Raw genomic sequence first — 21861 nt, forward strand, 5'->3', positions numbered from 1 at the left:
CTTCCTGGAGGTGTCAGGGCTCTAAATCTCGGGCTGACGACTCCTGCAACCTACCAATCTAGCACTGCATCCTATGCTATTTTGTATTTGTCCCTTGCCAAGATTGTGTATTCCTTGACCCAAACGAGGTGGTTTATATTTTCCTTCATTCTTCGTCTGGTACACAGCCTAAACGCATTGTGCATAACAGTACTCAACTTGATGTGCGTTACTAAAGGCTTAAATTAGGCAGAAACATATTTATAGCAAAGTATATATGTATTGTACATAGAGTAAAAATTTATAGTAAAAATACAGTTATTTATTCAAGTCAGCAATGAGAAATAATAGAAACATTTTTTAGAAAAGACGATCTTGGTAAAAGACTCCAATTCAAATGTCCAAAAGTTTTCAATAACGTCCATTAAAAAAGTGCTAGAAAACCTTGCAGAGGGTGATCAGTCAGCTCGGAAGGTGCAAACTTGGCATTCACATATGTGAGGAAGCCAAACAGCACCCCTGAAAACTGAGAACCAGAGAAAAGTTGAGAAATGGGACAGATATTGAACACGCCCCCGAGAATAGATGGTTTATCACCCTCGCGTGTATCGTGAGGACGGATAAGGGGAAAGCACATTTAGGGAATGACCTCCCGGACCTGGGGAGCCAGGCTCAGATGTGACCGAAAGCCATCACGCAGCAACCTTTGAAAAGGTTTTCACATACCTGAGGCAGGGAAGCTCACTCCCCCAGGGGCGCTCGTAGCCTGAGTGCACCTGGAAATTAAAGGAAGCGTCTGGCTCCTGTTCTCTGCCCAGAGTCAAAGGCAGAGTGGTGCTCAGCCATTTTATCTAAAATTTTAACAACGGGAGAGGCTTACGCAGTCCCTGCTACGTTGATGTGCGATCCACAGCTGCCAGGCTCCCATCAAGATATGGGACTTGGGCTCTGGAAAGTAGCACTTTACCAGAAGATAATGCACCAGAAGAATAGCATTTTTAGTCCAAATTGTTCAGCCCTGGAAGGTTCTGTGAGGGGAAGAGACTGATGAAGTTTGAAAGAGGAATTGTCCTGCTCTCTTTGGCGCTGGTAGCAGATTATCCACAGTTAACATGTGCACTTAAATTGCTCCGTTGGGCTGGAGAAGTTTTAGCCCAAGGTCACTTGTTTCCAGTTCTGAATAAAAGTATCTAAATTGTTGGCTGAAATTGTTCCGATGCATTTTTTAGCTGGACTTTGGCCACACTGTCAGGCAGGCATTAAGGGAAATGCTGTTAGCTTTGGAAATGGTTCCTTCTGCGAGGACCCTCTTGGCCTGGAGGAATTCATCACTCTCCCAAAGCTCTCTGGGCCGGGAGACTTCTGCGGGCCTCTGACTCGCTTTCATCCTGGTTTCTGGCTGAAGTCCACAGAAGTCCCCTACCTCTGCTTTTCTAAAGGATTCTCCCAAGTCTTGGGACAACAACAAACAAACAAAACTCAGCCAAACAAAGCACACACATGGGGCAGGATGTCTGCGTTTGGATGTTGCTTTCAGCGTAGTGATGTCTGTTCCTTAAAAAGGTGTTCTTGATTTCTGTTTTCAAGGGTCACAACCAAATTTAACACAAGGAGATCTGATGTCAGAAATAAGGGCATGGCTACCTCAGCTCAAAGTGATGAGGATGGGCCCAGAGGAAGCTGTGCTCCTGGCCATGAGTCTCAGGCTCACCACCCATCCTAAAGGAAGAGACACCCAACTCCCCTTTTCTCTCTTTGCTGGGAACTTCACAGGCAAATCAGGGGTAATAAAGCCTGAGCTCCCCCAAAACTCTTCTTCCCTTTCCTGGATGAGACGGGCCTGAAGTACAAGAATTGCTTCATTGCTAAATCAGGCAGTGTGCACTCGCTGTGAGTTTCAAGCTGAGCTGAGCTGTGTAAGATCAAAAGCAGGAGGGACTCTGTCCGTGCCCATGGGGACTCCATGCAGAGACGTGGAGCCCCTGATGCCGGTGGAGGAGGGCTGAACTAAGTACCTGCAACTTTCTGGGGTCATCTCCTGACAGGCTCAGACATCTGGTGAGCACTGGACATGTATGCACTCAAGAGCAGGACTGAGAATGTCGTCTTTGGACCCCAAGGGGAAATGAACTTCCAAGATGTATATGTTTCACATTTAACAACTGGCTCATGGAGTGGCGGTGGGGGAAGCCTTGCCTTTGTATCATATGCCAACTTCTCTGGTGTAAATACTCCCAACATGGCCAATTTCAACCTAACAACTTGATGTCAACTGGCTTGCAAAGTTCCTGAATATTATTGGTGAGCTCTTGTGAGTAAAAGCCAGCTCTCCACAGGAATGGCGTAATTGAAACTGACCTGAGGGCACAGAGCACTGGCTTCAGAGCCAGACAGACATGAGGCCTCCTGGCCCTAGTAGATGGGAGGCGTGTGGCTCAGGCAAGTTACCTAGCCTTTCTGAGCCTTCATGTACTTAGCCAGAAAACCAGGGTGAACAGCCGTCATCATTCTTTCAGTTGAGTGGCAGAAACCATCTGAAATAAAGAGAAAAGGGGGAATTTATTTTATTTCATTTTAAAAACTTTTTAATTTTTATTTTGTTATTCAAGTGTAGTTGATTTAAAATGTTAGTTTCAGGTGTACAGCAAAGTGATTCAGACTCTGTGGCCAGGTTGATGGAGGACCATGACTGGCAGCCTCTACCCTACCTTGTGGTCCGAAGCAGCATTGCCCAGAAGATGCCATTCTGAGCAGACACTATCCCCAGTGGCCATTCTGGGGGATCACGTGCTGATCTTGAGGGGTTGTTGTGAGCCTGGAATAAGACTGCTGAGTGGAAAGGGCTGCCCTGCAGTAGGGATTCAGTAAGTGTTAGTTCCTAACTCATCCCCTCCTCCCTCCCATCCATCCCATCCCTCCTGCTTTCTCCCACTGAAGTCCCAGTGGAACTCTGCCAGACAGACCGTGGGGCCTCTGACTGGGCTCAGACTCACCCACCCCACCTGTTAGAAACAGCCTTGTGCACTTTGCCTCCTGTCCCTGCAGGATGAACAAGACTGGACAGAGCAGAGTTGGGAGGTGTGAGGCATGGGCATCAGTGCGTCCCCACCAACTATTTCAGTATTTTTTTCTTCATTTGCCTTGGCCACTGATTTATATCTTGGGTCCTGTTCTTAAAGGGCTTTGCTCTCAGTCATTGTAAATTCTATGGGAATTATAGTCACGTCTTCTAGAGGTGAGCAGATGTAGAACAGTGTGCCGGCGCCCGACCGCGTCCTTGGCTCCCACCAGTGCACGCACACCCCTGCAGCTGCCAGCTGCTGGCACTGGCATTTCGCTGTCTAGGGGCTTCTCCTCATCCCCGGAGCGTCCTCTGCTATCTGATGGCAGCTGAGAGTGCCTCTCGGGAGCATCCCGCAAGCATGAGATGAGAGTTGGTGATGAATGCCCAGGCCCCCACACCCTTTGGGTGAGCCACCTCTGTGCGCTGTGTTTTACATGGAGCCTTGGAGCTTCCCCGACAGCATGAAGATCCATCACCCTCGGTGGCAGCTGGTTAGGTCACAGATCCTTTATTAGCTGTTTTCCCTTCCTTGTCTCTCTTCCCAGCCCCATACTGATTTCGCCGCACCTCCCAAACACACTATTTGCCCTTGAATCATTGTCTCAGGGTCTCCACTTTAGGGGGAACTCAAACAATTATGGGGAATTTCTGAAGAGTCAAACGCATACTTCTTAGAGAGTGGAATTCCAAATTCTGTTTTCTGAACTGCAAATAGCATAGTCTGACACGTGCTCAGGAATGGGGAGGAACAACAGGACAGAATGCGTGAAATGGAAATTATCCAGCAAAATCAGGGCGATTTGGCTGGAGCTGTGATAACAATTAATGAGAAGATACTTTGGGGTAGAGACGCTGCTTCAGGCCCTAAAGGCCAAAGGAGGCACGTGGCTTCCTGTCTTGAGGCCAGGGTCATGCAGAGGAGGACAATCTTATGAGACTTATTGGTACTGGCTCTTCCAGGAACACACTCTAACTCTTCTCTCTGTGTCTCACCAAATCCTTGAATAAAACCCACACACACATGGGAGCCAGTCTCATGGAAGGCCAGACTCCCTTTGCTGAGGATAAATTGCTATTTCTTGGGAGAGTGGAAGGAAACAGAAGGCAGGAAAGCCACTGCACATGCCTTTGTTAAGACCCTGTGTATCTGAGTCTGTGCTAGGACCTGGGGGGGATTCAGGAGGACTATGACCTGCCCTCAGGGAGCTCCCAGTCTGAGTGGAGGGACAGACAGGATACCTACTAACTGTAGAACAGAGCCACGTGGAAAACACCGTAGAATCTTTGGGCCAACACAGTACCGAGGGAGGGAGGGGAGAAATGATTCATGGGGTTGGAAACAGGAGATGAATGGATGTAAATCTTCTAACGGAAGGTCAGATGCATCATGGGAGTTCTATAAACCTTGACTCACATCTCAGGCCCTTTCCACACTGAGAATTCTATGTCTAAGCACCAGAGAATATCTAGTAGCTTGTTTGATGAGTTATGGCTACAATTATCTGCAAAATAAGGCAAAAAGCCAAGGGTCTATTTGTAGCTGAGTTACTGAACCCTGGCAGAATCTGGCTGGTATTATCTGGGTTGGATGTCCCTGCTGCCAGAAAACAGTGTACAGTTTCCCACGATCCATCTCACCTGGTGCTGGTGGCCCTGGCATCCCAATCCCAGATGCCGGGTGGGGGCGGAGGCCCCAGGGGCAGAGGTTACCTCCCTAGGAAGGGGCCAGAGCACAAGTGGCATTTTCAGTTCCAGCCTTGGCAGCATTTGCCACTCTCCTCACCAGTGCCCTCCAGAAGGGACTGTACTGGAGGATGAGCTCCTGCAGGGAAGACTCAGATCCCAGACACACTGGCATTTTCAGAGGAGAGAGTTTGCTATGGTGCCCGGTGAGTGGGAACCATTCCCAGGGTACTTGAGGGGGTGGGAAGGAGAGAGGGCAGGGAAAACACTGGATTATTTGAGCCCAGGTCCGAGACCACCATGAGATTTGGGGGAGCGCTTGCAGGCTGCACCCTGGGAATTCTGCCCCCGCTCCCACACAGCAGGAAAGATGCAGTGCGTGTTTGCCGCCTGTCTGCTGCCAGGGAGGAGGCTCCTGCTCTAGCTGAGCAACTGTACGGAACATGGAGCTGTGGACTGGTGTGTGGGAGGGGGCAGGGCCAGGGAGGGTGTTTTGCCATCCTAATTGGCAAGGGGGCAGCTGTTTGGGGATGAGAGGCAGAGCTGGAGGGTGCCTGAGCTAGAACAAAGGTAATTGTTAGCTGGTTTATCTAGCTAGCTCGATCTGAGAAGTCCAGAAAGCAATAATTTGTAAGCACTGGTGTGTGTGTGTGTGTGTGTGTGAAAGAGAGAGAGAGAGAGGTCTTAAGAAAACAACTCAGGGAAAATAGGCAATACTTATCTTTAGCAACTTTTACACTAATTAAAAAGTAATTGAATTCATTTCACAAATATATTTATTTGTAAAATCTGATGTACTTATAAATCGGGTTGTTGGGGTTTTTTCGTTCGTTGTTTGGCTTGAGATGCTACAAGGGAATGAAAATATTTGCTGAGACAATCTCCTCTCTTCTCCTCTCCTCTCCTCCCCCGACCAAAACTAGAAAAAATTCCTTAGAGAAAAATGTTTCCCCACCTTCCCGCTCTCCCACTGCCTCTCATCGCTTCCCTTTTCCCTTTTTCTCCTCCTTGCCAAGTTACTGTTTTATAATTCATTCATTCAGTCAGTCAGTCAGTCAGTCAGTTGTTCAGTCAACACACATATTACAGGCGCACGTGCCAGGCATCAGTATCCGCGCATGTAAGCTACTAGATAAGCAGACTTTAGTTTTCCTTTAGTCTAAGGAAGACTCCTCTAACCAATTTCACTCCTAAAGTCAGCGCGCTCTCCATCGGGAAAAGGTCCAGTTGTCTGAGCGGAGGTAGCCATCTGGGATGCTCTTGGAAGATTCTTGCAGGAAGCCGGGCTTGGCCGAGAAGACACCTAACGCTCCTCCCACTGCTGAGATTCCATGACTTTGTTGTGATCATTTTTAATGGAAATGAATAGACACCAAGGAAGGACTGTGGTCCCTAAATTGGATTTCCACCCCCGCAACTCCCAAGTGAACAATCCCAACAAAGAAAACGCCAGGCCGATTCCCCGCTTCACACTGAGCTCTGCCACCTCTCCAGCGTTTGATTACTTGAAAGCTGTCTAGACTGAGCTGAAGAAATTGAGAAAAGGGCAATGTCAGTTCTCCAGAACGAGACAGACTTTGTGGAGAGCAGTCAGGGCCCATGATCCTCCTGCCACGTCCAGAGCTGTGCACGATTCATCCCCCTCAAAGGGTGGAAGTCCTCATTCAGAATTAAAGGTAGCGATGGAGTGTGAAGAACAGGGCAGAAAGACAGAAAACTGAAAACAGGGCAATTTTCTAACTGGAGATCTGGCAGCCTCACCAATCACACTGGGCATTGTGAAGCAGGGACTCCACTTCGGGTCAACTGGATTAGCTCTAACAGACCTGTTCTGGGCATCCCCGCTACGCGAGTCTGCGCTTTGGGGACCTGCGGGAAAGCTCAGCGCTGTCCACCTGAGTCAGATGGACCCGGGGACTGCCTCGGGCGGGGGCAGGGCAAGCTTTCTTCCCAGAGCCTGAGATGACTTCCTTTGCCTGGTTACCATTCTCATCAGAAACAGGGGGACTCTTGCCTTAAATCTCAGTGATTAACATGAAGAATAGCATGTTCTTACTTTAATAATCCTTCCGAAGATGAAGAAATTCTCCTTGGTGCTCCCCCTCCCCCAGACTTCTGTTCACAGATGTATAAACCTGAACCTGGCCCCGGTCAGGGTGCTGGTCTGTAAAGCTGCCCTTAATCAGGGAGAAGGGGCAGTGGATATGTCTGCTAGAAAGATGGCTTGTACATTGAGACCTGCCTGTTGTGGGTGATGAGGTAATTTCTTCTTATAATTCTTTTTTTTTTTTTTTTTTTTTTGGTAATTTCTTCGTAAGCTTCTGGCATCCAGGGAGGGAAAAGAACAGCAAAACAAGGTCTGTTAATAAAAGTGTGAGAGTCTCTGGGTGTTTCCTGTTATTAAAGAGACCTCAAGGAAGGCTGCTTCCTGGCTGAAAGCAAACCTTTGTCAAGGATTTCATTTTAGAAGTTTCAAAAGACACCAGAGACAGAGCGAGAACAAGAGGCAGGAAGAGGCAGGCACAGAGAGGGGACGAGATGAAGGGAGGGAGAGGCAGGAGAGCTGTGCCTTGCTGAGATGTCACAGGAGAGAGTTACAAACACAGGCTCAGGCAGTTTGATCACTGAAAAAAATGTTTGTTAAGAGTTGGCGCAAGGGAAAAGCGAAATTTCTGGATTTTTTTCAAAAAAGATGTTCTTTTGCTCCTGCGGCTCTGTTCACCTGGAATGCCCTTTTCTGTCCATCTTTAGCCCATCTATCCTAAAAGGCTCAGTTTAAATGCCCCCTCCTCCATGAAGCCTTCTTTGATATCCCCAGTTAGATATATAATTGCTTCATCTTCTGCAGGTCAGTAGTAATTTTTTTCCATTAAAAGTTTTTTAAATTATGGTAAAATCCACATAACATAAATGTTACCATCTTAAACATTTTTACGCGTATAGTTCAATAGTGTTAAGGGTATTCACATTGTTGAGCTACTAACCTTCAAAACTTTTTGTCTTGCAAAACTGAAACTCTGTGTCCCTTAAACATTAACTCTCCATTTCCCCCTCCCCATTCTACTGGCAACCATTATTCTACTTTCTGTCTCTATGAATTACAGTGTATGTCTTTTTGTAATTGGCTTATTTCACGCAGAATAATGTCCTCAAAGTTCATTCACATTATAGCATGTGTCAGAACTTTCTTCCTTTTTAAGGAATAGTAATTTGATTTTATTTTTCTCATGGCATTTGTAACATGCTGTCTTATTTTTAAGCTCTGTGTACACTTTATATCTCCCCTATAGAATTCTAGATTCCTTGAGGGGAGGGCCTGAGTCTCTCCTCGTTGAGTCCCACTGTACCTGTTAGACTAGTGCATGGCTGAGAATCTGTGCTAACTGAATGTTTGTTGATATCAAAGAAAATATGCTGCCATGTTGTCTTGAGGGGGCTCTTCTATACCTCTGGGTCTCTCCATAATCACACCCCCAAAAGACTCAACAGCAGTTTAAGAATGGAGATTCCATAGAAAACTAAAAATAGAGTTACCGTATCATCCAGCAATCCCACTCCCGGGCATATATCTGGTGAGAAACTTTAAACTGAAAAGATACATGCACCCCAACGTTCATGGCAGCAGTAGTTACAATAGCTAAGACATGGAAGCAACCTAAATGCCCATCAACAGATGACTGGATAAAGAAGATGTGGCATGTATATACAATGAAATACAACTCAGCCATAAAAAAGAATGAAATAATGCCATCTGTAGCAACATGGATGGACCTAGAGATTATCATATGAGTGAAGTAAGTCAGACAGAGAGACAAGTATCATATATCACTTATATGTAGAGTCTTTAAAAAATGATACAAATGAACTTATTTACAAAACAGAAAGAGACTCACAGACATAGAAAACATACTTATGGTTACTAGAGAGGAAGAAGCGGAGAGGGACAAATTGGGAATTCAGGATTTGTAGACACTAATTACTCTATATAAAACAGGTAAACAGCAAGGTCCTACTGTATAGCACAGGGAACTGTATCCAATACCTTGTAATGGCCCTTAAAGCAAAAGAACATGAAAAGGAGTATGTACACGCATGTAAGACTGAATCACCACGTTGTACACCAGAAATTAACACATTATAAATCGACTATATTTCAATAAAAAATGAAAAAAAAAAGAAAACAAACTTATGGTTACCAAAGGGGAAAGGAGGGGGAAGGATAAACTAGGAGTCTGGGTTTAGTAGATACAAACTACTATATACAAGAGATAACAAGGTCCTACTGTATAACACAAGGAACTACATTCAATATCGTACAATAACCTATAATGAAAAAAAATGAAAAAGAATATATATATATATAACTGAATCACTATGCTGTACACCAGAAACTAACACAACATTGTAAATCAACTAAACTTCAATTAAAAAAAAAAAACAGCAGCTTAACCGAATCTGTACCATCAAGTTGAGGTGAGCAGAAAGATGCTGACATCAACGGTTTTGAGCTCATCTTCTTACCCTGCAGTTTTTGATCAGTCCTGTATCTTCTCTTGGCACAAGCCTTCTGCTTCCTTTAGGAAGTCATCTCCTTTGGGACAGGAAAGCAGACCTGATCTTAAAATTAAGAACAGAAAGTCAGAATGGAAGGAGTCGGGAGAGAAAGCAATGGTTCACATAGAATGAAGGCTGATATTTAGAGTTAGATTTCCTGTCCTGTTAGCTTTCTGGTTGTGCCATCACTTTTAATACTCATCTTCTGATACAGTTAGATGAGTAATGGGGGGCAGAGGATTGTGGAGATCTTCTTATTACTTGTAGTAAGCATTTTTCCTCACCCTCTCCCCCAAGTTATCACTATAGAAGATTTGCTTATTTTGCAACTCAGACCCAGTAAGGGAAGCCTTGCTAAAATTTGGGTTGAGAACTTGGAGAACTAAAGGAAACTTCATACTTGGTCTCTAATAGCTGTTTTTGGAGTTACTTTAGTGAGTGTGTCTTATAACTGCCGTTCCCTCCATTTCTACAGTCATGTATAAGAGGGGATCATGTTGAATCAAGCAGTTCTGCAGTGGTGGTCTGACCTGTGGCAGAAACTGAACCTCAGTTTCCTCATCTGTAAAATGGGGGAAATACCTGCTTCCTCACTATGGTCTCCTGAAGATTCAATGAGCCCATGAGTATCAAGTGTGCAGTGACACACTGCAGCTGGGTGATAGATGTGAAGTGCCTTCTCTTCTTCTCCCGAGTTGACCTGATGCCCCTCTACTCAGGCTGTGGCTGAAATGGCTCCATTTGGCTCCATGACCCCACAACAGCCATATTCACACCTTTGTCTCTTCCTCAGCAACCCCCTACTCCCGTAGAAACCCTGTGGCAGTCCTTTTGGGGCTACCCGGACTCATTAGAGAACAGAATTTTGGTGTAGAATAGGGTTCTTTTCAAGCCTAACAGAGTCTTGCTGGAAGATGGAATTTTCAAGCCCACAAGAGCATTCATAGAAGAACAAACTACCACAGTTAAAGCTCTTTCCCCAACCATTCATCTCCATGTTGGGCAGGAGGCTCTGTGTCTGTATGTGAGGTGGAGCTATTGGACCCTACTCTACAGAGGAGCCTTCACTTGTGGACCCACATCACCTTTAGTAGAGAAGGCTAGCCCTAAGGGTCAGCAAATGGGTAGGTGCTCAGCTAGCCCAGAACAAGCAGAAATATCAAAGCAGTTTCTGCAATAGTATAACAGACCTGGTGCCCTCATCCACCCAGGAAGCCAAAAAACAACAACATGTTTTTGAGAAAAAAGTACATGAAATGTGTTTGAGTTATCTGGCTCCCACTCATTTAAGTGTCATTGCATTTGTCTTCTTGATCACAAAGAAGCTGTTCTTTGTTTGTCACTTTCCCTCATCAATCTCTTCTCTCTTGGACTTCAGAGAAGGAAATGACTACTTCCTATAAAGGGGTGATTTGCCAAGGCTTCATGGAAGTGACATGTGAGCCTATCTTAAAAAATGGGTCGGATTGGAAAATGTGAACATTTGGAAGCACATAGGCAGAACATTCTTTGACATAAATCGTAGCAATGTTTTTGTGGATCTATCTTTTAAGGCATAGGAGACGAAAGCAAAAATAAACCAATGGGACCTAATTAAACTTAAAAGCTTTTGCACAGCAAAGGAAACCATCATCAAAATGAAAAGACAACCCACTGGTGAAAGAAAATATTTGCAAATGATATGACCAATAAGGAGTTAATACCCAAAATATAAAAACATCTCATACAACTCAATATTTTAAAAAACCAATTAAAAAATGGGCAGAATACGTGAATAGAAATTTTTTCCAAGATACACAGATGGCCAACAGGTACATGAAAAGATGCTGAGCATCACTAATCATCAGGGAAATGCAAATCAAAACCTCAATGAGATACTCCCTCATACCTGTCAGAATGGCTATTATCAAAAAAGCCACAAATAACAAATGTTGGTGAGGATATGGAGAAAAGGAAACCCTAGTACAGCATTGGCAGGAATGTAAATTGGTGCAGCCACTATGGAAAACTGTGTGGAGTTACCTCAAAAAACTAATAATAGAACTACCATATGATCCAGCAATTCCACTCCTGGGTATACATTGAAAGAATATGAAAACACTAATTTGAAAAGATACATGTAGTATTCATAGCAGCATTATTTATGATAGCCATGATATGGAACCAACCTAAGTGTCCATCAACAGATGACTGGATAAAGAAGATATGGTATATGTACAATGGAACACTCTACCCAGCCATAAAAAAGAATGACATTCTGCCACTTGCAACAGAATGGATGGATCTGGAGGGTATTATGCTTAATTAAATGAGTCAGACACAGAAAGACAAATACTCTATATTATCAGTTCCTTGTGGAATCTAAAAAATGAAACAAATGAATTACTATAAAAAAAAAAAAGAAAGAGACAGGTACAGAGAACAAGCTAGTGGTTATCAGTGGGAAGAGGGAAGAGGGGAGGAGCGAGATGGGGGAGGGGATTAAGAGGTACAAACTACTACGTACAAAATAAGCTACAATGGTATATTGTACAGCACAGGGCATATAGCCAACATTTTATAATAACTTTAAGTGGAGTATAATCTATACAAATACTGAATCACTATGTTGTATATCTGAAACTAATATAATATCATTAATCAACTATACCTCAATAAAAAAAAGCATTTTTAAAAAATAAATAAATATTTGGAACTGGGCATTCCTGGCAGAAATAACAGTAGCAGTAAAATACAGAATTGGAACCTTGTAGTGGCATTCATGGAGAATAATAAGGGAAATAATAAGATATACAAAAGGGATAATAAAAATAGGTAACATTAATTAAACACTGTGGTAGGCATTCTCTAAAACAGCTCCCAATGACCCCCGCCTCCTTATCCTCAGATGCTGTGGAATCATTCTCCTTGAATGTGGGCTGGATTTATCAACTCATTTCTGATGCTTGGGATATGTCAGAAGTAACGAGGTATTCCTTCTGAGATTAGGTTATAAAAAGACTGTGGCTCCCTCCTTGGGCTCTCTTGCTCTTATTCTGTCTTGGATTGTGTGCCCTGAGGAAATCCAGCTGCCATGTCATGAGGCACAGCGGGGGCTGAGGTTTGCCAGTGACCATGTGGTGAGCTTGCATGTGGCCCTTCCCACCGCTGGCCAAGCTCTCAGGGGCCTCTTGGCCAACCTCTTGACTGTAATCCCTGGGGAGACCTTGAGGTAGAAGCATCCAGCTAAGCTGTGCGTAGTTCCTGGCCCACAGCAGCTGGGAGATGATAAATGTTGTTTAAGCCACTAAGCCTGGAGGTGATTTGTTACGCAGCAATAAATAATACAAGCACTTTGTGTAATGTGCTGGACACTGCACTTAATCAACAATATTAGGTGGGTATTATTCTCCGAACTTTTTTCAGTTGAGAAAACTAAGGTTTTGACATCCGCCTGTTGCATATGTAGGAAGTGGAGGAGCTGGGCTTCAAGCCCAGGCAGTCTTACTCCCGGGCTTGTACTCTTCCCACGGACACCATGAATTCTACAAGGAGTCCCTGTAGGTTACAGCTTGACCCACTCCTGCTGCCCCACTGCTTGCCTCCACGTCCCCCAAGGCCTGTTGCTTACCCAGTCCTTGCATATCTGCAGGCCCTGGAAGGAGATTTGGAAAGTGTTCTTAAGTTTTTAAACAGAATCTCACTCTCTACACTCAATTTCCTTTACTGGACCGGGCCATCAACTTGAAAGTCCATCCCTGATGATAGCAGTGGCCCCTCCACCCCCAGGAACCCCAGCCTCCTGTTCCTGATCTCCTGGGCTCCCCTTGCTCTGAGCATTACCTGTGGTCTTGGAAGTCAAGGCTATTGGTGTTACTCTTGGGGTGACAAAGCGGGGTGGTGGTGGAGTAACGGCAATATTTCTTTTGCCCTGGGCTAGAGGTTGTTTACTTGGAGGCCACATCCAATTCTTTAGGACCCAACAAATACGATTTTTCCATTTACTCATATCATGGAGCTGGGAGAACCCAGATGGTCCTACACCCACCCCAGGGGATAGAGAAGTCTAACCCTAGGAACCCTTCCCTAGGCTCTGGTAAGAAAAATGGAAACCGCCCAGCCTTACTCTGCTTCCTCTACAGTTTAATTGGATGGTGGTTTGTTGCAGGGTATCCCCGGGGGATTTACACCTGCATCTGCTAGTCTGTCACTCGAGATGGTCCCTCCTTGGGCCTTCGCAGGGAGGCAGGGAGTGCAGATGTGTGGGTTGCCACATACTCGGTCTTGAGTGACCACGGCGTTCTTTCTGACCACAGTGCCTATGGGCAACTCAGTAAGACCTGTGACACATTGGCTGAGTCTCAGGAAGTCTATAGATGAATGAATATCTTTGGCTAATATTAAAAACAAACTAACTAATTAAATCTTTTGAGTTAGAAATGACCTTCCATGATTGATAAGACATTTTTCACTTTTGACCTAATATTACATTTTGCTGTAGTGTGTGTGTGTGTATGTGTGTGTGTAAACTCATAAGCTCAAAGGAAGTGACTGCTCAGAAAGTTAGCTCCAACCAACTGGACTTTGTACCTCAATTCCCTGTTAACCCTTGGTGGGAACGAACAGTGCCCTAAGATTGAGAAAGGATTTACAATAGATGAACCAAGGTCCAAAGGCAACCTCCCCCTGGTGGCAGAAGAACTGGGCTCCTGTGCCAGCTCCCCCTGCTCTCTGAATGAACCTGGGCCCTTGCCCTCAGCTCTGTGAATATGTGTCTTTGTATATTAAACCAGGAGGCTGGAGCAAGTCACTCCTAAGAACCCTCTTAGTCTTGACTGTGGTTTTACGGGACTTTGTAAATGTCTCTGGAGCTGGCCTCTGAGCACCCCCTGCCTTTGCGCTCTTTCCCTCTCCTCTGCTCACACCCGCTCCCTAGGCCCGCTGCCTCCTGCTGAAGCAGTGCTGGTTTATCTGAAAGTGGCTTTCACCTAGAAGCCCTCCGTGTGTCCAAGGCTGAAGCACTCCAGGCCCAGAACCCGCAAGGTTAAGGAAGAGTCTCTGGCCTCCTAGGTCAGTCCTAGCAAGCCCCAAGCTTCCTTTCAGAAGGGCAACGCCCTGGTCTCTAAACACCCACAACAGCCCATCGCACACTCTTTGGAAGATGAGGAAAGCGGGGCAGTGGCTAGCGTCTAGCCAGCTTGCTCCTTCCAGGAACTCGGCACTGGGCTGGAGACCCACACAGCAACCTTATAAATAGGCTTCGTTTCACAGAGACAGAAAATCAGCAAATGCTCGAATTGAAACTCAAACTCAAGTTCATGACAGAAGAGACATGAACGAACTCCATAAATATTTATTAGAGTGAAAGGGACCTCAGTAAATCATCTGCACTGGCTTCAAGGCAGTTTCTCAAGCAGAGAATTACAATGATTTACTCAAAGTTGTCCAGCTGGAGACTGCTTTTGATTTGCATTATACACCAAGACCCTTTTCTCCAGTGGAACTGACTGAGCGCCCCTTAAAAGTAAGCTCAAGGAAAAGTAAGTTGGGGGCAGTTACTCTGCCTTCCTTCTGGTTTCTAACAGGACTTCCTCCACTTTTCCAAAGGATGTTCTTTGGCCTCTACAGCAGTGGACCCGCCCAGTATTGAAGGGCCCTGTGTAAACACCCTTCCTTCTATCTTATCAAAATCCCTCCTGCCTGAGTTTATCAGGGTGACTCACTCCCTGGAGCCCTTTGTGAGGACCCGTCTGGAATTGCAGGGCTGAGCAGGAACAGGCCTCTCCACCCTCTTCAGGGAAGGACATCTGAAACCTCCCCGCTTCTCCCTCCCCGCCACTGCTGGGAGCTTGGCCACCCGCATCCAGGGAAGCTGGACTCCAGAAGGTGTGTCTGCCTTTCCCACAAGCCCCTTCCCTGTCGCTGGCCACAAGGGGCACATGATCCCGAGGAAATCAGACAGCTGGGGGACATGGGAAGGAGGGCCGGTGGGTGTGGGAAAGTGAGCAAATGCTCTGAAATGTAAGCCAGATGGCAGGTCCCCCCACCCCACCCCGCCCCTGCCCGCTGGAGGCAGGGCGCTCAAGGAAAACTTCCTTTCGTGCTAGAAGTATTAGCTGCTCCCACCTTCAAGAAATACAGTTTTGAGAGTAAGACAAATGATCACTTGGTTAAAGAGCCCAAAGCCCTTAATACTCAGAGTATTTTCCGGATGTTCATGCCCTCCGGTCAGATGGGGAACAGCAGGTCAGGAGAAATGTCACATTGCTTTCTGCCTCTCAGCTGGGGCAGGCAAGGAGCAGCGAGCATCAGCTATGTCCCCAGTCAGAACAAATGGATGTGTTTCTCCCTCCCTCCCTCCTTCTCTTCCTTCCTATTGAGTGGCGGCCACCTGCCAGACACTGTGTAAGTTACAGGGAATCCAGAGGGGGCAGAGGTCCTCCTGGCCCTCCCAGTCAGTCGGAGGAGGGTCATCTCAGACCCAGACATGGAAGTTGTGAGAGATGCTGCAAAGAAGAGGTTCATGGGGGCCTCAGGATGAAGTGGCTGGTCTGAGAGGCCAAGACAGGCGTTCTGGACGGAGTGCTGTTCAGGCTGGTATCAGAAGGGGCAGAAGCCGGGGCAGGAGTGGGAACATCCCAGGTGGAGGGAAGGGCTTATGCAACAGCTCTGTGAGAACATTGCAGGGAACAGAAAGGTGGCCAGTGTGGCCAGAGCAGAGCATGAAGGGACCCAGGAAGGAGGCTTCCCCATGGAGAGGAAGCCCGGTGCAGAGCACAGGGCCCAGACGACCACTTTCAGACAGTCTTGTCTTTATGCCCGGAGTCCTGAGAGGCCTGCAAAGGGATGGGAGCAGGGAGTGACATTCAGGGAACACTAGATCTATATCCAGGCACCCAACCCAGGGAAAACGATCGGCCCAGAGCCTCCCTGCCCTCCCTATCAAGCACATCCCCAGGTGCAGCTTCCAAACAGGGAAGTGAACCAGGAAATGGCGGAGCTGGAGGCGGGGCGAGGACAGATGGTCGGAGAGTGGGCCCTCAGCATCGCCTTCTCAACCTTGTCCATGTGAAGCTCGGGTTCCCCAGGTCAGCCTTCTCTGCACACTTCACCCCCTCACCCTGCCACTGGAGCCCCGCTGAGCACCCTAGCAGGAGGCTTCTGTGTGCTGCCTCTGCCCTGGTTACACCACAGGTGCCGTGAGTCACCCACCTGCGTAGTGAGTCGGGGGAGAGGTGAGAATGGGAGTGCTGAGGAGGCTGGACAGGAAGGCGGGCGCTTGGCGGGTGCCCAGCTGCTGGAGGGTGGGCAGCAGCCCCTCCCCTGTGGCCCCACCCCCCAGGGGCCTCCTGTGGTCCCATCCCCTGCAGGATGCTTCTTCCCAGTCTCCCTCTCCCGTCTCTCCCCCACCCTCCCTCTCCCTGGCTGGCTGTCAGCAGACTGCCACCATCACCATGGCTACGCCTGCTCCTGCTCGCAGCTCAGCTCCATGATCAGCAGGAGTCAGAGCTGGGAGGGGGCGGCTGGTCTCATTAGTCTGCCTATTGAACTGAGTTCTTTTAAAACTGGCTCATGGCTGCACACAGCAGATTCGAGGTCCAGCTACTCACCTAGAGGGCTCACCTCAAACAAACGCAGAATGAGAACAACTGAATAGAACATATATACCAAGAGGGCTTATTTGCACTGTGAACAGATGCACCGCAGTTCCCCTTTTAAGTGCTGATGCATAATTGGGACATGACTGATTATCCGAGATTTAAGGCCCACCACTGTGTGACTTGACGTAGACTTACAAGGTTTTGGTGGTTAGAGGCAATCTGGGGCCAGACAGATCTAAATTCAAATCCTGACCCTGCCACTTATCAGAGGGATGAGCTGGCACAAGTTATTGAAGCTTCCTGGGCCTCAGTTTCCTCATCTATAAAATGAGGCTAGTAATACCCACCTTTCAGGCTGTGGTGAGGATTAAAGATAATTTGTACTAAGTGTTTGGCACACGGTAGGTGCTAAAACGGTTAGCGTGTTGTGGCTGTTATCATTACCGAGTTCTGAGCCCTTTGAGATGGGCCACTTGTATTTGTTGATTTGAAGGTAACACAAAAGACCAACACTAACCTAAAGGCTGCCGGGACCATGAGTTTTAAGACGGCGGGTAGAGCAATTTCCACCCTCTCCTGAAAAGTCTCCTATGCGTTGGAGACCCTGCCCCACAGCGTATGAAGACTGTGGAAAGGTGAACGAATCAGCAGGGAGAAGGGAAGTCCAAACTGAGTGCCTGGGAGCAGGGGTGGCATAGGCCAGGGAGACGGCTATGGCCCGTAGAACCTTGGCAAGCATCAAAACTGGGGTGCCAGGTGCTGTGGAATGGGATGATGGAAGCCTGAAGTCAGAGGGACTATTTAGAAGTATTTATACGAGGCAGATAGACTTTTGCAGGTTCTGACCCCTACTCTGCCTTGTATAGAAGACAGGAGGCTTCTCTTCTAGGAAAACTGAACCAGAGGGACATCAGATACAGAGGGAGGCTGGGGGTGGGGGGGGGCAGTGAAAGTCTGCACGCTAAGTGAGCCCCTCCCCCACCTGGACTCAGAACAGCAGGGCAGGGGACTGAAGGATTCTTTTCTGCAGAAACTGACCCATTCTAGGAAAAAGACCTACACAGACTGACATTTAGAGGCTCCTGGTGAAAAAGCCCATTGTCTACCTGATCCCCCAGAATAAATCCCATCCGTGTCCACAGAACTTCCAGTCAGCTCTTTAGGGCCTCAGCCTTAAACCTGAGTGGCAGTCAAGGATCAAAGGTGAGGGAAGCATCCAACACGACAAAGAATAAAATAATCAAACAGGAAACAAAAGGATCTATGAAGGAAGCAGAAACAAAGAACGAGCAGCAGAAACTGAAAATAAATTAGAGTTGATCTCTTTAGAGGCAGAAGAGAAGACACTGTGTCCATAGGATGTGATGCAAAAGAAACAAGCAGAGCAAAAAAAGAGTTCCTGGACATCAAAACCATGAAGTAAAAATTTCAAAAATTCTGTAGCAGCGTTGGAAGATAGAGTTGAGGGAATTTCCATGAAAGCAAACAGAGCAAAAGACAATAGGAGAAAAAAAAAGATAAAAAAACTAAAGGAGTAATTCAGGAGGTTCAGAGGAAAATAAAGGTAAGGAAATTATCAAAGAAATAATACGAAGATGCCCTAGAACCAAAGGACAGAATTCTGGATGAAAATGCCCAACATAATGGTTGAAAATGGGCCTAGACCAAGAGACATCACTGTGGTCCTGTAGAACTCCAGGGGCAAAAGGAAGATTTTTAGAGTTTTCAGAGAGGAAACTAAAAAGTTTACATACAAAGGATCAAGAATCAGGAAGGCGCTGGACTTCTCAATAGTAACATTGGAAGTTAGAAGACATTGCAAAAATGCTTTCACTATCCCAAAAGAAAGTAATTTTCAGCCTAAATTTCTATGCCTAACCACACAATCAAATAAGTGTGAGAGTAAAATAAAGATATTTTCAAACATGCAAAATGCAAAAAAAAAATTTTACTTCTACTGTGTCCTTCCTTGGGAAGCCACTGGAGGATGCTCCACCATGATGAGGGAGCAACCAAGAAAGAGGAAGTCTTGTGATCCCATGAAGGAGGGGCGCAAAGGGAATTTCTAGTGTTGGTGAAGGGAGGCCCCAGGAGGACAGCTACGAGGTGGGCTAGGGACCAACTGGTCTAGGTTACAAAAGAGCTTTGAGGAACTCCAGGAAGAATTTCTCCAGGAAATTCTGTTAATCAACAGGCTTGAGATGTTTAAAAAAAAAAAAAAAGAGTAAAGAATTGGTCTGCAGAGTTGTTGGAAATATGGAAAGACTTAGATGTTTATAGAAAACAAAGCAAATGCAAAATATAAAGGAATGATCAACTCCAGGAAGAAGAAAATGTTGAGAAAAATAAATGGAATACTCTGCTGGGCTCAGTAGTGAGTAAGGTTTAATGCACATAATAATGAAAACACACTGTGATGAACAATTATGTTAGAAGGATACAAAGCACAGGAGGGGGAGGAGTGAGTGATCTAAAATATTCACTTACTATAGTGGAAACTATGTAAAGTAAGTGACTCAATGACAGAAAGCTGTATATGCCTATTGTCTAAAAATATGTATGTAAAGACCAAAAAATAGAAGAAGAAGTAGCAGGTATGACGGTTGCCTCTGGGGAACAAAAGGAAGATGAGGTAGGAAGGAGGTCAAAGGACTCTTACAGATGATATATTTTGATTAAATATAAACAAAATTAATTAAAATCCAATAAAGGAAAGAAGACTGGGTCTGCATTGGTCTAATGATGGTCTCACCTCCTCCAACACACACCGAGGGTGCTTTTCAAATTTCTCAACCGTAAAGCCAGCAGAGTCCAAGTGGCAGACATGGGCAAAGCATTAGGAGAATCTCTAGAACTGGGACTGCCACTCCCACTAACGGAAAACACTGATAGTAACAACTAGCGATGGTTGCCATAGGTTTTCAAGGCACCCTAGCAAGTTAGGTACCATGTTATTCCCTGCTTTCAAGGAAAATGCCGAAATTCACAGAGAGTCAGATTTAATGGAAGTCTTTGATGTAGTGAGTGGTAGAGACAGGACCTAAAGCCACATCCTCTGTAGTGGATTTTATTTCCTGTGATAGACTAAACCCTCATGCTCTTCTTCCACTTCTCCATCAAAAGATGGAGTCTGTTTCTTCACTCCATTGAATCTGGGCAGCCCTTGGGACAGCTCTGACCAGCACAAAACCATGTCAGTGATGCTGGGCGACTTCTACGGCCAAGTCATAAGAAGCCTTGCAGCTTTTACTTTGGCCTTGTGAGGTGTTCCTTCTGGAAAACCCCCTCTTGGAAAGCAGCTGCCATCTTGAGAGAAGCTTAAATGACATGTTGATGTCATCTAGGCGCTTTTGTCAACACGTCAGCCTAATCAGCGTCAACTGCCAACCGTCTGAGTGAGCCGCCAGCCTGGGCATCTAATCCAGCTGAGCCTTCACAGAACCCAGCCCCACTTACCACCTGACCACGAGCACATGAGAAGCCCCAGGTGGACGCACCCACCTGAGCTGTCAACCCACAGAACGGCGAGAGAGAATAATAGGAGTATTAATGGAAATTATTAAGTTTGAGGGGTGATTTGTTACATGGCAAAAGGAAATTGGAACATCTTCTGACACCAAGGTCCACATTGTTTCCTCAACATCAGCTTTAAGTGTCTCCTAGCAGAGACGTTATTGGAATTTGGATGGGAGGATTTTTTATTTTTCAGAATTTCCCTGCACACTGGGGGACCTTAGCACCCCTGGCTCTTGCGCACGAGTCTGATACCCTTCCCCCGATAGCATGCTGGTAACTAAAAATGCCCTCAAAGCCACCTTGAGATGGTTTAAAACTGAATTCCTCACGCACAAGTGGAAAAGCCGGGAGAGGACAGGAGGAGAAAGCGCACGGGGACTGGTTGCCAGGTCCCGCCGCCCAGCCGCCGCCGCCCTTCCTCCGCACGTCGGAGGTGCTGGCGGGGAGCCCGTCCCCCCACCCCCCGGCCCCGCGCTCCCTGAGCCGCGCCGAGGCCGCCTGGCGGGGACGCGCCCGCAGCGGGGCCGTGCGGGACCGACAGCGCCGCCGGGCGGCGGCCTGGGAGGGACCCGGGAGAGCGCGTCCGACCCTCTCTCCTTACCCCAGAGACGGGACGTGCGCCAGGACCGCCCGCCGCAAGCCTCACGCTCCTTCTCCCCCCCAGACAAGAAGAGAGTTGCGGTTGGGGTTATTTAGAGCATAAAATGGGCACGTTCAGCGTGGCGCGCAGAATCCAGCCGTCCCGGTCAGCCGAACGTGACTGATGCTCATAGCCGTCGGCCAGGGCGCTTTCAACAAAGGACCGCAAACTAAGTGACTTATTGACAGAAACTGACGTTCTCACTGGAGGAGGCTGGAGGTTCAGGGTCAAGCTGTCGCCGGGCTCGGTTCCTTCTGAGGGCTATGTACTCTTCTGGCTTCTAGGGGCTGGCTGGCTGACATATTTTGCATTCCTCTCCTCCACCTCCACGTGACTTCCTCCCTGTGTACGTCTGTGTCCAAATCTCCCCTTTTTATAAAGATACCAGTCATATGGATTAGGGCCCACCCTAATGGAGTGTAACTCCATTTTAACCTAACTCACTTCTGTAAGGACTGTTTCTAAATATGGTCACATTCTGAGGTACTGGGGGTTCAACATATGAACTTGGAGTGAGGGTTGGGACAAAACCCAACCCATCAAAAAGGTGTTCCACAAATTCACATGCTTTCTGATTCCCATGTGAAGTGTCACATTAGATGTCCAAACTTTGCATATTGCTTTGACTCTTGGTTTAAAACTGTACAATGCCGTGAATTACCTTGACAAATCTTACTAAGCCAGACAAGCCTGGGGATCTGTCTCTTTTCCTGAGACAGCACGTTGCAACCTAAGATCTGCTTTGGCAACTCCCAAAAGTCTTTGATGGGGCTTCTAATCTGCTTCTATGGACACACCTGTGACAGCTGTGACCTAGGTCTGAGTCAGACTTTGCCTTCGGGGTC

The 21861-nt window shown here is 46.7% G+C and overlaps 1 long non-coding RNA gene across 1 annotated transcript; it reads right to left on the reverse strand.

Annotated features, from left to right (window-relative positions):
• Positions 1-315: 315 nt before the first annotated feature.
• Positions 316-21351, reverse strand: LOC141574978 (uncharacterized). Its single transcript, XR_012502158.1, has 3 exons — positions 20978-21351; positions 9248-9343; positions 316-2513 (listed from the first exon to the last, which is right to left on the reverse strand). It is a non-coding gene; the product is annotated as an uncharacterized LOC141574978 (long non-coding RNA).
• Between the last annotated feature and the right edge of the window lie 510 nt (positions 21352-21861).

Source organism: Camelus bactrianus, chromosome 25 (assembly GCF_048773025.1).
Source record: "Camelus bactrianus isolate YW-2024 breed Bactrian camel chromosome 25, ASM4877302v1, whole genome shotgun sequence".
Classification (NCBI taxonomy): Eukaryota; Metazoa; Chordata; class Mammalia; order Artiodactyla; family Camelidae; genus Camelus; species Camelus bactrianus.